Below are 14816 nucleotides of genomic sequence, written 5' to 3'. Positions count from 1 at the left end.
TGAAGTGGTTATTGAGGGAGTAGTCATTGGTAGAGTGGATTGAGTCAGAGTGGTAAGGCTTTGGCTCAAGAGACTACGTTGAGTAGGGGCTGAGGTGGTGGTGCAGGAGTTAAAGTCATTAAGGGCCACCCTATTTGAGGAACACAAAGGATTCAGCAGGTAGGCAGGGGAAGGACAAATTTTATTTATCATTTTCATTTTTTTTTCCTGCAGTCATAAGCAATGGGAATGGCAGCCAAGGCAGAATCCCTGACAACTTCATCTGCAAAAAGTGCATTCAGGTGTACCTCCTTAAAAGTTGAGTTAAGGAATTGGAGCTGGAATTGGATGAACTCTGGATCATTCAGGAGTTTGACGGGGTAATATGTAGGAGTTACAGGGACACTGGGTGTGACAGTCAGGAGAGGGAAATGGAACAAGCAGTTAGTGTAGACCATCCCTGTGGTTGTTCTCAGTATCAAGTACATCATTTTGGATACTGTTGGGGGACTTCAGCAATCAGGTCTCTGGCATGGAGTCTGGTCCTGTGGCTAAGAAGTGAAAGAAGAAGAGGCCAGCAATAGCGATCATGATTCTATAATTAGGGGGAACAAATAAGAGGTTCTGTAGAAAGGATTGACATTCCTGGATGGTATGTTGACAGGATTTGAGATATCTCCGATCAAATTGACAGCATTCTCAGGAAGGGGGCTAAGCAGCCAAATGTTGTGGTTCATACAGGGACAAAAGATGTGGGTAGGAGGAGTGATGAGGTCCTGCAAGGAGAGTTTAAGGAGTTAAGTGCAAAGATCAAATTCAGGACCTCCATGGTAGTGATCTCAGGTTTGTGATCCATGCCATATGCTAGTGAGGTAAGAAATAGGAGGATAATGCAGCTTAACACATGGTTAAATACATTGTGCAGGAGGGAGGGCCTCAGATGTCTGGATTATTGGGTTCTCTTCCAGGGAAGATGGGACTTGTTCTGATGGGATGGTTTGCATCTGAACTGGAGGGGGACTAATATACTTGCAAAAAGATTTGCTAATGCTGCTCTGGTGTTTTTAAACTAGATTTGCCGGGGGTGGGGGGAGGGGTGAGAACCAGAGTGCCAAAGCAGATAAAGGAGTGGAGGAGAGAAAAGAAGATGAGAAAATTGCATATAATGTGAGAAGTAAACAAGTTGTATGTGATGGAAATGTTCTCAGGTGCATCTATATAAATGGAAAAAATATTATAGGGAAAGCAGACAAACTTAGTGTGGATTGACATGTGAAATTATGATATTGTGGCCATTAGTGAAACTTGGTTGCAGGAGGGGCAGGAATGCAGCTCAATGTCCCGGGCGTCAGTTCTTTTGGACGTGATGAAATTTGGGGATGAAAAGGAGAGCAGTGGCATTGCCGAGGGAAAATATCACAGATATTTTATGGCAGGACAGATCAAAGTGTTCATCTACTGAGGGTATATGAGTGGAGATGAGGAACAGGAGAGGTATGACCACACTCATGGGGCTGTATTATAGACTGCCCAATAGGCAGTGAGACCTGGAGGAGAAACTCTGTAGAGAGATACCAGACAGCTGCAGAAAAGATGATAGTAGGAGTTTTAACTTTCCACATATTGACTGGGATTTCCATACTGTAAAAGGGATGGGTGGCTTAGAGTTTGTCAAATGTGTTCAGGTAAGTTTTCTAAATCAATATATAGAGGTACCAACTAGAGAGTACAATATTGGACCTTGTATTAGGGAACAAGACAGAACAGGTAAAAGGAGTATGCATAGGGGAACATTTTGGTTCCAGTGATCCCAGTGCCATTAGTTTCAAGTTAATTATGGAGAAGGATGGGTCTGGTCCTCAGGTTGAGATTCTAAACTGGAGAAAGGCCAATTTTTGAGGAAAAAGGAAATATCTAGAATGTGTGGAATGGGATAAATTGTTTTCAGGCAGGGATGTGTGAGGTAAATGGAGGAATTTCAAAGGTGAAATTTTGAGAATACAGAGTTTGTATATTCCTGTCAGGATTAAAGGTAAGGTTAGAAGGTATAGGGAACTTTGGCTTTTGAGGGATATTGAGGATCTAGTTTGGAAGAAGAGTGACGTATATTGGCAGGTATAGGGAACGTGAAGCAAACAATGTACTTGAGGAGTATAAAAATGCAAGAAAAACCTCAAGAAAGAAATCAGGAGGGTTTAAAGAAGACATGAGGTTGCTTTGGCAGACAATGTGAAGGAAAATCCTAAGGATTTATTTAGGTGTATTGAAAACAAAAGTATAGTGAGGGACAAATTGTTCCCCTTGAAGATCAGACCTACGTATGGAGCTTAAAAAAAGATGGGATTTGTGCATCAGTATTTACTCAGGAATCTCACACTGACATGGGGATTTGGGGAAAACGGGCAGTGAGGTAACGGAACATTTTCAGATTAAAGAGGAGGAAGTGTTTGCTCTCTGAAAGCAAATAAGGGTGGATGAGATATTCCCTTGGACCTTGAGGGAGGTTTGTGTAGAAATTATAGGGTCTCTGGCAGAAATATTTAAGATATCCTGAGCCACGGGTGTATTTCTGGAGGAAGGAAGAGTAGCTAATTTTGTTCCATTGTATAAAAATTGGCTCCAGTTTAAAAAGTGTGTGTAGTCTGGACTCAGGCCTTTTGGATCATGGGAGTGTTGGAGGAGGAGCAACAGTCTTGGCAGAGAGGTGAGTGGAAGGGAAGCAGTTTAAAAAGAGCACGAAGGGCAATGGAAGGTTTAAACCAGAAGGTTGATTTGTGGGAGTGAGTACTTGAGATAATTGGCAGGGAAAATAAAAGGACGGGTAGCTAAAAGAGCAGCCAATGTGTGAATGTACAGTGTAGGAATGGAGCTTTGAGGATTTGGCTTCAGAGGCTTCCAAGAGCAGAGGCTGAGGAAGAGTTTGGTTGCTTCCAGTGAAGTGAGGCCAGATGAGGTAGCTTAATCCTTTAACTAAAATTAGGAGTAGATAATGGAGTCATCTAGGGCAGTGGATTGCTCTGATTTTGGGATGTATCTAGAGTCTGGTAGCTATGGTGTATGCCCTAGGCGCCACTTGACGGGTGGGGGCGGGGTGGATGGGGGGAGAGCTCTGAGCAGTTCTCCTGGTCATGGCTACTGCTAGCCACACATACTGGAGGGCTCCTCTGAATAATCACGGCCCCTCCCCTCTATGCTTCCCATTGGCCAGTCTGGTGCTGAGCTCACTTTCCAGGCAGCTGGTGTTGCACATCTGTTGTTGGGCTATGTCTATGTCGCACATGGCCTGGGCAGAGCAGCAGGCGGGGATAAGAAGAAGCAGCAATGTGTGCCATTGCAATGCCTCTGGTGCTGTCATGGTTTGGCATGGAGCCATCTCTCGGCTCTTCAAAATGGCAGCCTAACCTTAAAGTGTGATTGCACTGAGGAGGGGGGAAACGAAGGAGCCAGGTGCTGATCAGGAGGAGCGAAGATGTGGGAGGGCAGTAGGGTCAGGGCGCTACTAAACCTAGAGACAATGTAGCCATGGTGGCTGCAGGCTTGCACTGATTGCTCTGGAAGCAGTGGCGCTAGAGGGAATCCATTAGGAAAGAGGATCCCCATACAGTTGGGAGTTGAGGAGCATGTTTGGGGGATGCTACAAGTTTGAAGTATTGTGTCAGGAAGTATGAAGATGGTCATGGAGGATCAGCTTTCAGTGTTGACCCTGTTACTCAGACCTTGGAACAATCCTCCAACAGAATTATCAGGCATCGTTTTGGTGTGAAAATAGTAACCACATATGTATAAATAAACCGAAATGAGGGGAGTGCTTTGATTAAATCTGTAAAGACCATCAATTTGATGTAAAAAGAGGCTGGGGAGCAATTTTCTAAGAAAACTATATTGTTTACGATCTAATATTCAAGAAATAATTGAGAATTATAGAATCCCCTTCGGACTTGAGTGTGCAGAGAGTTGAATGTAATGTAATTGCTTCGGGTATTTTGGCAGGTTAAATCATTCATTCATTAATGTGAGCCAACATTGAGTTCTTCGTTGCTAGGACCCAGAAGTATTTCCTACTGCGCTTCCACCCTGCAGTAGCATGAGTGGGTCCCAGTCACTATCCCTTCCTCTCAACTCTGCACATAGAGGAGTAACAGGCACCCAGCTGCAGGAATCCCCTGACTTAGTCAGGGTAGACGAGACCATCTCTGAACCTCTCCAGTGCATGTCAACTAAACAGGATCAGTTCTGAACCCGAATGGAAGCAGATTTGGTGAGTTTCAAACATCCTCTGGTTTATTAGGTCTGAGCAACCTTGTACACCTTCAGGGTCCTAGCACCTTCAGATTCATTCCAGGTGTAAATAAACAGTTGCAGTTTGTCTCTTTTAGTGTGTGATATTGAAAAAAATCTGTGCTTTTTTAAAAATAAAATTAAACTTTGAATGTTCAGACTTTATTTCAATTGCCAACTTATTCATTTCGGAACAAGTTTCAAAATGTAAATGTATTCTTATTGGATCTCATTTAACTACCAATGATTTAAGCTTTAATTTGAGGTAATTCTATTGCCAATTCAGAGGGACTGAGTTAAATTGTAGGGTCACAACTATCGTAAACTTGACATATAACGTGATGTATTCAAACCCTTACAATAAGCCACTGCAACAGTGCTTTGAAATGTTTTGGTACATTTGTTTGAATGTGCAGCTCCATGCTTAATGTGGTTTTTAAGGCATAATTTGACATTTAAACTTGTATTTTTGAGCTGATATTATGGTAAAGTTGTCTAAAAGATGAGTGTCAAATATTTGGACAGGGGCACAATTTCAGTGCTTGCCGTAGGCACTATTTTCCATAGATATGCCACTGAATCTGAGACAGCATAATTGGCCCTGATGACTACCCCTGCAAAAGGTACATCCTGCTGTTTCTCCTGAAAAATCAAATGAGGGAGCTGGATCTGGATGAACTGAAGATAATTCGATAGGGTGATAGAGAAGAGAATGCTCAAGAAGAAAACCAGGAAGCCAAAAAGAAGACAGAAAATTGCTTTGGCTTATATTGTGAAAGGTTTCTATCAGAGTAAGGGACAAAAATGGTATCCTAGAATGGTTGTCCATGTGTGGAGCCTCACAAGATGGGGGAGATATTAAACAGTTTTTTTATTGCATCAGCATTTACACAGGAAACTAGTGTGTAAGGAAGGGAAACAAACAGTAGTGGCATGGAACATATTGAGATTAAAGAGGAGAAGGTGTTTGCTGCCTTACAGCAAATAAAGGTAGATAAATCCCCTAGGCCTGACATGATATTCCTTCAGACCTTGAGGGAGGCAACTGTAGAAATTGCAGGGGCCCTGGTAGAAATATACTTTTGGTTCCAAAAGTAAAGCAGGAAATTACAGGCTGGTGAGACTGATATCAGGAGGAGGTAAATAATTGGGGGTATTCTGAGAAATTGGATATACAAATGTTCGGACAGCCAAGGGCTCATTAAGGATAGTCAGCCTGGCTTTGTGTGTGATATGTTGTGTTTAACGAATCTTATAGATATTTTTTCGAGGAGGTTACAAAGAAAATTGATGAAGGAAAGGGTGTGGATGTTGTCTACATTGACTTTAGTAAGGTGTTTGACAAGGTCCCAAATGGGAGGTTAGTTCAGAAGGTTCAGACTCTAGGTATTCATGGAGAGGTCGTAAACTAGATTCGAAATTGGCTGAATGGGATAAAACAGAGTGGTGGTGGCTGATTGCTTCTCAGACTGGAGGCCTGTGATTAGTGGTGTGCCTCAGGGATCACTGCTGGAACCATTGTTGTTTGTTGTCGAAATCAATGATCTGGATGATAATGTGGTTAAGTGGATCACTAAGATTGGAGGTGTTGTGGACAGTGAGGATGGGTTTCAAAGCATGAAGAGGGATCTGGACCAACTGGAAAAATGGGCCAGAAAGTGGCAGATAGAATTTAATGCAGACAAATGTGAGGTGTTGCATTTTGGAAGAACAAACCAAGAATGGATATACATGGTAAATGATAGGGGACTGAGGAGTATGGTAGAACAGAGGGATCTGGGAATACATATACATAATTCCCTAAATGTGGTGTCATAGGGAGATAGTGTTGAAAAGAGAGCTTTTGGTATATTTGGCTTCATAAATCAAGATACTGTGTGTTGGATTTGGAACATTAATGTAAAGTTTCATGAGATATTGGTGAGGCCAAATTTGCAGTATTGTATAAAGTTTTGGTCATCTAGCTACAGGAAAGATATCAATAAGATAGAAAGAGTGCAGAGAAAATTTACTAGGATGTTGCCTAGATTTCAGGAACCGAGTTACAGGGAAAGGGTAAATAGGTTAGGATTTCTTTCCTGGGAGCATAGAGGAATGAGGGTTGATTTGATGGAGATATTTTTTTTTAAAAGAAAGGTATAGACAGAGTAAATTGTAGGCTTTTTCCATTGGGTGTTGATGGGATACAAACTAGATGGCATGGGTTAAGGGTAAAAGGGAAAAGGTTTAAGGGGAACATGAGGGAGAACTTGTTCACACAGAGAGTGGTGGGAGTGTGGAATGAGCTACAAGGTGAAGTGGTGAATGCTGGCTTAATTTTAATATTGAAGAATTTGGACAGATACATGGATGGGAGGTCTATGTACTGGATACAGGTCTGTGGGACTAGGCATAAAAATAGTTCAGCATAGAATAGAAGGGCCTGTTTCTGTATTGTAATGTTTTATGGTTCTATGATTCTAAATGTGTGGCTGAGAAACTGGTGTAGGGGACTGGGCTACAGATTCTTGGATCATTTTGATCTCTTTTGGCAAAGGTACAAAAAGGATGGGTTATATCTAATCCCAGAGCGAACTATTATCCTGGCAAGCAGGTTTAACATAGTTATTAGGGGGTTGTTAAACTCACTTGGCAGGGGGATAGGACCCAGAGTGCTGGGACTGAAGAAGGGTGAAACAGCAGTAAAGCAAAGATGTGTGCTGCAAGGATGACTGGCAGGTGATGATACAAAATAATAGCCAGAGGGATGACAGAGACACAGTGCATTCAAAAACTGGTCTGAAGTATTATACTTAAATGCATAGAACATTAGAAACAAGGTGGATATTCTTGCAGAACTGCCACAGATGAGAGGGCACGATGTTGTGGTCATTAGTGAGGTGATTAATGGGTGACTGTCAATAGAAGCTGAACATCCAATGTTGCACGGTATATCCCAAGGATAGACAGGTTGGCAGAGGGGGCAGCATGGCTCTGCGGGTAAACAACAATATTAAATCATTGGAAAGAATGGGCATAGGGTGAGAAGAGCTAGAATCCTTATGGGTTGAGTTAAAGAATGGTCAAGGTTAAAGGTCAGTTATATACAGGCCTCCAAGCAGTTGCCAGGATGTGGAAATATAACTGGAAATAAATAAGGCATTTCGATAATCATGGGGGAATTTTAATATGTAAGTAGATTGAGAAAGTCGGGTCGGAACAGGATCCCAGGAGAGAGGATTTGTGGAATGCCTACGGGATGGCTATTGGGAGTAGCTCGTTTGAGCCCACAAGGGGGTTGGCTGTTTTGTATTGGTGCCAAATATTGATCCAGCGGTGATTAGACTGCTTAAGGTAAAGGAATCCTTGGGTGGCAGGGATCACAATATGATTGAGTTCACTTTGAAATTTGGACAGGAGACACTAAAGTCTGATGTGTTGGTATTTCAGTGGAGTAAAGGAAATTACAGTCGCATGAGAGAGGAAACTGGCCAGACAATTGGAAAACCACATTAATGGGGAAGGCAGCAGATCAGCAATGGCTCGAGTTTCTGTGAAAAATGAGGAAAATGCAGGACACAGCAAAATGAAAGAAATTTGTGAATGGAAAAATGAGACCATTGTGGCTGATGAGGGAGGTTAAAACCAAACTAAAAACAAAACAGAGAGCATTCAAAGAAGGAAAGGTAAGTGGGAAGATAAGACTGTGAAATTTAAAAAATTTAGAGAAGACAACTAAAAAGGTGATTAGGAAGAAAAAAATGAATTGTGAAAGGAGGTTAACAAATAATATCAAAGAAAATAGTAAAGAGTAAAAGAATGACCAAAGTAGACAACTGACAGAAAATGACACTAGAGGAATTGTAATGGGAAACAAAGAGATGGCAGGTGATTTGGTCCTCCTCCTGCATCCAAGATCAATCACCCTTGTACTAACACTTAACACACCTCCACATTTTTACTGGCACGCATTGCTTTGCTTACATCATCTGCAGTGACAGGCACCTCTCCTGACACAGATAAGTACATGACTGCAACAGCCTCTCCATCCCTCCACCCATCAGCCTCCCCACCCCTCCCCCAATCCCTCCATCCATCAGCCTCCGATCCATGCAAAGAAGCTACTGATTGGAACTGTCCCTCTACGTAATGGTCCAGAGGGCTGATGGTTCGGCTCAAACTCATACAATTCTGCAAGACAGGTGATGCACGGTCCTCTGACACTGGCCCCGATGCAAAACATGATATATGCTGGCTTCAACCTGTCAATAGAAACCACGTCAGTTTTTCCATTCCTGTCAATCACAAAAGCCTTCGGGTGGCATCATCAGACCTGAAAAGGACAATTGTAAATAGCCTGAAATGGTTTGTGAACAGCATCATGCTGAAGGAACACATGAGTACAGTGTTGTAAATCATTCAGCACATACACTGCAGGTGACACCTGCAGTGTAATGGAAGGTCAGAGTAATCTCATGTTTTCCTAAAGACTATATTAAAAAAATAGCCAGATCATAGAGCGTTGGGCTTTGACTCAGATTCACAAACATACCTGGAAAGGCTAACATAGTCCCATATACTAGCATTGCATTAAACATCCAAGATTCGCCTTAACAGTGGTATGGGCAGTATGTTCACCAAGGAGAACCATGGAAAAACGTTTGCTCCACATGGATGCATCCCCTGGTGCTGTCAATGCTGCTTTCAATTGTCAAAGGAAACACTCAACAAGGCCAGTGAGAACGTGGTCCATAAATCGCTGAAATGTCTGAGCTGCATTCTGTAGAGTGGCATTCGCAGAAACTAAAATGTGCTGAAAGGGGTAATTATTGCCATCTCGCGACATCAGAAGGCTCAACTGGAATCTGAGAGTAAGTAACTACTTTATCTATTTTCACATATACATGTTTGCCATGGAGGTTTGGTGAGAAGTCTTGTAAATTGGTAATGTTGAATTGGTCAGACATGGTGGAATTGTTTGGCACAATAATCATCACAAGGCCACCAATTCCCAGGTGATTTTTTGGAACCATATGCAATGGTGAAGCTCAGCAGCTGTCAGATCTGCAGGTTATGCCCAACTCTTGCATGTGGTTCAATTCCAATTTTACGATTTTAAGATGGACTGCAGGGGGAGGGGGGGACGGTGGGGGTTAATCTACAAGCTCGCGCTACAACTGGAGAAACCTATGTTTAATGTCTGTGTGAAAATTGTCTCTAGGCAAGGGAAAAACTTGAGCAAAGCTTGAAAAGGGCAGGAGCCAGGTTGAAATCTCCTCAGGTGGCTGACAAAATTGGAGGGATGACAAATGCAGCTCACTTGCATACAAGAGCTGCAGTCCATGGCACAGTGATTTTTTTTTCCTTCAAATCCATCAACAATGAAAAATGTGACAATAAATCCACTCCCAAAATCGAACTTGTCACATTTGCAACTGTGAAAACTCACCAACAAGGTTTCTTGAGACCAAAATCCAATGTGAGTGATCTCTGGCTATATGTTTGAACATGAGAATCATTTGTGGCTGACAGACCATGTGACATATTGGGGTGGCTGACAGACCATGTGACATATTGGGGTGGCTGACAGACCATGTGACATATTGGGGTGGCTGACAGACCATGTGACATATTGGGGTGGCTGACAGACCATGTGACATATTGGGGTGGCTGACAGACCATGTGACATATTGGGGTGGCTGACAGACCATGTGACATATTGGGGTGGCTGTGTTCCTCTGTGGTTGGAGGGACCACGGAACCATTGAAATCTCTGCCCTGGAATCGACAAGAAATTGAAAACCCTATGGGCAGCAGTTATCTCTTCTGAAGGCTGGTCGTGTCCTGGCTTCCATTTGTAGAAGTCACAAAGTGGCTGACAGGACAAGGCAGCAGCACCAAATCTTTGATGCTTCCAACAAATACACAGTCTGTCGCCTCTACCATATTCTTGACCACCACGATTCCAACCTGGTTGATGGAAGTTTTGTTGAGTGCCCAAAGCCTGGACCTATGTAGTCAGTGATGTCATTTGCTGCTCCAACTCAGTTATCTTCAATTGGTAAATTGGTGGTGCTTCACAAGGTGCAGAAAACATTTGTTCCAATTCCATTTTCTCCTGTTGACCAGGGGAAGAAGCTGATCCTTGTATCTTCAATGCAGCAGTCATGGACGTAATGAGGTTGACATGATCTGCCAACTGATCGAGGGTAGACATTCAAAAGACACTCACCAAATGTCCTTGAACATGACAAGGCAAACATCGAAGGAACCTTTGTCTCTAAAAATTGCCCTCGACAGGGTCTGTTCCAGCTAGCCCACACCATCTGCTCAACATCTGTGATTGGTGCCTATTGCCTAGGTTATCAAGAGCGAGTAATTGGGTAATACAAGTCTCCCATAGATGGCTCAGAGCACCACACAATAGCCACCTTAAGCATCTCCTATTGGAGATTACCATCTAATACACCTTCCACAGTCAATCTGCTCTGGAAGACACGCCACCAGTAAAACTTATTTCATCTTCTGATGTCAGATTGAGGACAGAGAAATGGGCTTCGAGGATAGTAAACCACGGTGGAATCTCCAGTTTGACCTCCCAACTGCTCCTACAAGGGGTTTATCTTTGTAACTATCTATTTTAAATTAGTAGGTTCTGTGAACCCACAGGATCAACGCTTGTAACAGCACCGACTTATCCCAGTTCATGCACAATAAAAAAAAATACTCACTTTTTTGAAGCAAACAATGGAGTTGACTTTCTTTACTTTCTTCAGACCCAACATTGTATTCTTCAACTCCCCAAATACCACCCAGGACTCTGACCTTCTCATTGACTCACTGCCATATGGGTGATCCTAATGCTTCCACTCTCCTCCTCCTGCTTAACAAGAGAGCTCATGGAATTAAAGGAAGGATACTAGCATAGGTGGAGCTTGGGGGAAAAAAAAGTGATTATACAAATAGTGATCCTGTGAGGAGGCAGGAAACAGAGTAGGAATAAAGGAATCCTGTTCTGGTTGGCTACTGTTTACCTGTGGTATTTAGCAAGGGTCAGTGAAGGGGCTGTTTCTTTTCACATTGTATACAAATGATTTGGATTATAGAATAGATAGCTTTGTGGTAATATGTACAGATGATACTAAAATAAGTGGTGGGGCAGGTGATGATGAGGATATGGAAAGGCTGCAGAGAAACTTGGATAGATAGGAGGATGGGAAAAGAGGTGGCAGATGAAATACTATGAAAATATTATGGTGATACAAGGAATAGATGGGCCGATGATTATTTAGATGAGAATAAAATTCAAAATTCTAAGGTGCAAAGGGACTTGGGAGTCTTTGTGCAGGATATCCTAATGTTTAACCTCCAGTTTGAGTCAGTGGTGGAGAAGGTGAATGCAATGTTGGCATTCATTTCTTGAGGAATAGCATATAAGAGCAGGAATGCAATATTAAGACTCTATAAAGCATCATGCAAAGTTTTGGGAGACTTATTTGGGAAAAGATGTGCTGGCATTGGAAAGGGTTCAGAAAAGATTTACTGGAAGATACCAGAAATGAAAGGGTTAGCATATGAGGATAGATTTGACTGCATGCATTAGAGTACAGAAGGATTGGGTGGTGTGGTGGCAGGGGGTGCTTATAGAGGCATTTTGAATGCTAAAAGGCCTGACTAGATAGATGTGGCAAAGATGTTTTCCATGGTAGGCAATTTGAGGACAAGAGCCATGATGTCAGAATAAAAGGACATCAATTTAAAATGGATGCAAAAAATAAATTCTTTAGTCAGAGGGGTCATGAGTCTATGGAACATGTTCCACAGGTAACTGTGGAAGTGATGTTGTTGGGTGTATTTAAAGCAGAGATTGACAGATATTTGATTAGTCAAGGCATCAAAGGTTACGGGGAGAAATCAGTGGAGTGGGGCTGAGTGGGAAAATGGAGCAGAAAAGAAGGGGGAAGAAAATGGAAGTGATTATGATAGGGGAATTGATAATCATTCAAACTGAGGTTATTCTGTGACCCAAATCAAGGTGATATGTTACTTTCTAAGTGCATGGGCCAGGGACATCTTGGATCAAGTCCACAGTTTACTTAAAGGGGAGAGTGAACAGCTAGAAGTCATGGCACACTTTGTTACCAATCATGTAGGTAGGAATGGGATTAGGTACTGCAAAATGAATATCAGAAGTTGGATCACATGTTAAAATGTAGGACTTCTAAGATCTATGAATTACTACCAGAGCCACATGCTCGTGAGTGTAGGAATAAGAGGATGAAGCACATGAGCATGTGACTGAGCAGTTGGTGCAGAAAGGATGGTTTCAGAATTAAATAATTTGGATCATTTCTGTGTTAGAGGTGAACTATACAAGAGGAGCAGGTTACATCTGCATTGGAGGGGACAAATATTCTAATGGGAAGATTTGGTGGATTAATCTAGGAGGTTTTAAATTAGCCTGGAAGAGGGTGAGAAGAGCAGGTAAGGCAAAGTAAGTTTGTTGAAGCAGAACAGGATTGGGGAAGGCAAGCTTCGGGGTAAGACGGTAAAGTTTGTTGCCTTTTTCAATGCAAATGACCTGCAAGGAAAGCAGATGTAATTAAGTTGTGGAGCAGATGGACCTAGGGTTGCAGGTACATAATACTTTTAAAAATAGTAGCGCAGGTCAACTGATTAGTAAAGAGAGCATTTGGGACACTTGCTTTCATCGATGGGGGCATTGAATACAAGCATTGGGACATCATGTTGAAGTTGCACAAGATGTTGTTAAGGCAACACTTGAAATATTATGTGCAGTTTTAGTTGCTTAGGTATTGGAAGGATATAATACATTTGCAAATGATGCAGAAGAGGTTTACAAAGTTATTGCCAGGTTTAGAGATGTTGAGGTCATTGTAAGAGATGGAAAAACTTGGTCTGTTTTTTTGTTGAGCATTGAGGATGGAAGGGATCTCATTGAAGCCTATGAAATTAGGAAGGGCATAGATCAGTTGAATAGTGGTGGTCCATTTCCCAGATTGAAAAAAAATCCAAGACAAAAGGGCAATCTATAAAGTGAGGGGGTGGGATTTAGAAGGCATGTGTGAGGGGACAGTTTTTCACTGGGGGGAGGGGTTTGGTGAGCATGAGGAATGAGCTGCCGGACAAAGTGGTGGAGCCAGGTTATGTTAGCTTCCTTTAAAAAAATATTTGGATAAATGAGGGAATTGGCCTAATGTTGGTAAGTGGGGCTAAGGCAAGAGGGCATATTGTTTGGCATGGGCAAGCTGGATTAGTGGGTCTGTTTATGTGCTGTCGGACTCTGACTCTAAATGGAAACCCTCAACATGGCAAAGTTTAAAAAAAAACACCTTTTTTTAAAAAAAAGCATAATTTGTGCTCAATAGAATTGGGTAAAATTATTTTGATTTAGTGCCTTTAAAAATGCAGGATTACTATAGGGTAATGTAACAAGAGCTGCTCGATGATGAAAATAAAAATTATACACCAAAGCCTGATTGAAAGGTATTAAAATATTTTTAGGATGATGTTGGATTTTTTTTAAAAAAGTGAATGCGTACAATTCTAATTTAAAATAAACCTATTCTGTGGAGGATAAGATTTCCATTTGAGCACAACTTGTTTATATTTAATAATTGCAGATATTTGTAGTTTGCATGTGAAAAACAAAGTGGTATATATCTGGGGATTAAAAACAAATTAAATGCGAATATACAAATAATGGTCTCCAATCATTCATGTGGAGAAAATAAATATACAATATGATAACAATAAGAGAGGTATTTTTGTTGTTGACCCTTTTAAAATCTTAAGCAAATTCAATTTGCTGCATGTCTGAGTACAGCTTAATACAGATCAGGAACATAAGTAATGTTTCTTGTAGCATTAAGTTGATTTTTAATAGATTCCAAGCTATTTTAGACTAGGTGTTGCAGGGAATCTCAGGATGAGAGTTTGGTTTTGACACAAACTGAGGAAGAGTATTTGGTTATGTTGAAAGAAGTCTTCCAGCGACTCCTCAATCATGATGTCCAGCTAAAGCAGATAAGAAAGAAGGAAATGGTCGACCTTGGCCTGAAGATAGACAAGAAGGGCTTCACCCAGTAAAAAAGAGAAATAGTATTCCTACTTAAACAAAGATTGTTTTCAGAGCTATGATCAGTTCTGGGTTTGCCACAACACTTAGACAATATTATAACTCAATTTTGCCACAGTTGTTCACCCATTCCTCCCTTCAAGTAGCTCAGGATGGATGTACCAACACTGGTCCAAGAACAAGCACATGGCAAATTTAAAGTGAATGTAAGGAGTGACTCTAAAGTAACAGATGGTCATCAAATATTAAGGATGTAGGGTGTGAATGGCAGAAAGTTAATGCATCTTGTGTTTTGACAAATTTTGAGAAGCATAATGCCCAAATCCAAAGACTTTGAATCCATTGACCATAAAGTTTGGAGTGACCTATCTTCATGTAATTTCTCTTGGACTGGTCCTTGCATGACTAATGAAACACAACACTGTACTTCAGTCTGGTGCTGTTCTTCAATATGTGTTGATTTCCCTAATTCGCACACAAA

At 41.6% G+C, this 14816-nt stretch overlaps 1 protein-coding gene and 1 long non-coding RNA gene across 6 annotated transcripts in view; one reads left to right on the top strand and one right to left on the bottom strand.

Annotated features, from left to right (window-relative positions):
* kcnt2a (potassium channel, subfamily T, member 2a) overlaps window positions 1-14816 on the top strand; it is a 1068826-nt gene that overhangs the window by 416440 nt on the left and 637570 nt on the right. The window lies entirely within an intron of this gene.
* Window positions 1-14816, bottom strand: part of LOC138763539 (uncharacterized) — a 289909-nt gene that overhangs the window by 245247 nt on the left and 29846 nt on the right. The window lies entirely within an intron of this gene.

The sequence above is a fragment of the Narcine bancroftii genome, chromosome 5 (assembly GCF_036971445.1).
Source record: "Narcine bancroftii isolate sNarBan1 chromosome 5, sNarBan1.hap1, whole genome shotgun sequence".
Taxonomy (NCBI): domain Eukaryota; kingdom Metazoa; phylum Chordata; class Chondrichthyes; order Torpediniformes; family Narcinidae; genus Narcine; species Narcine bancroftii.
This window is presented reverse-complemented; position numbering and strand designations above follow the sequence as displayed.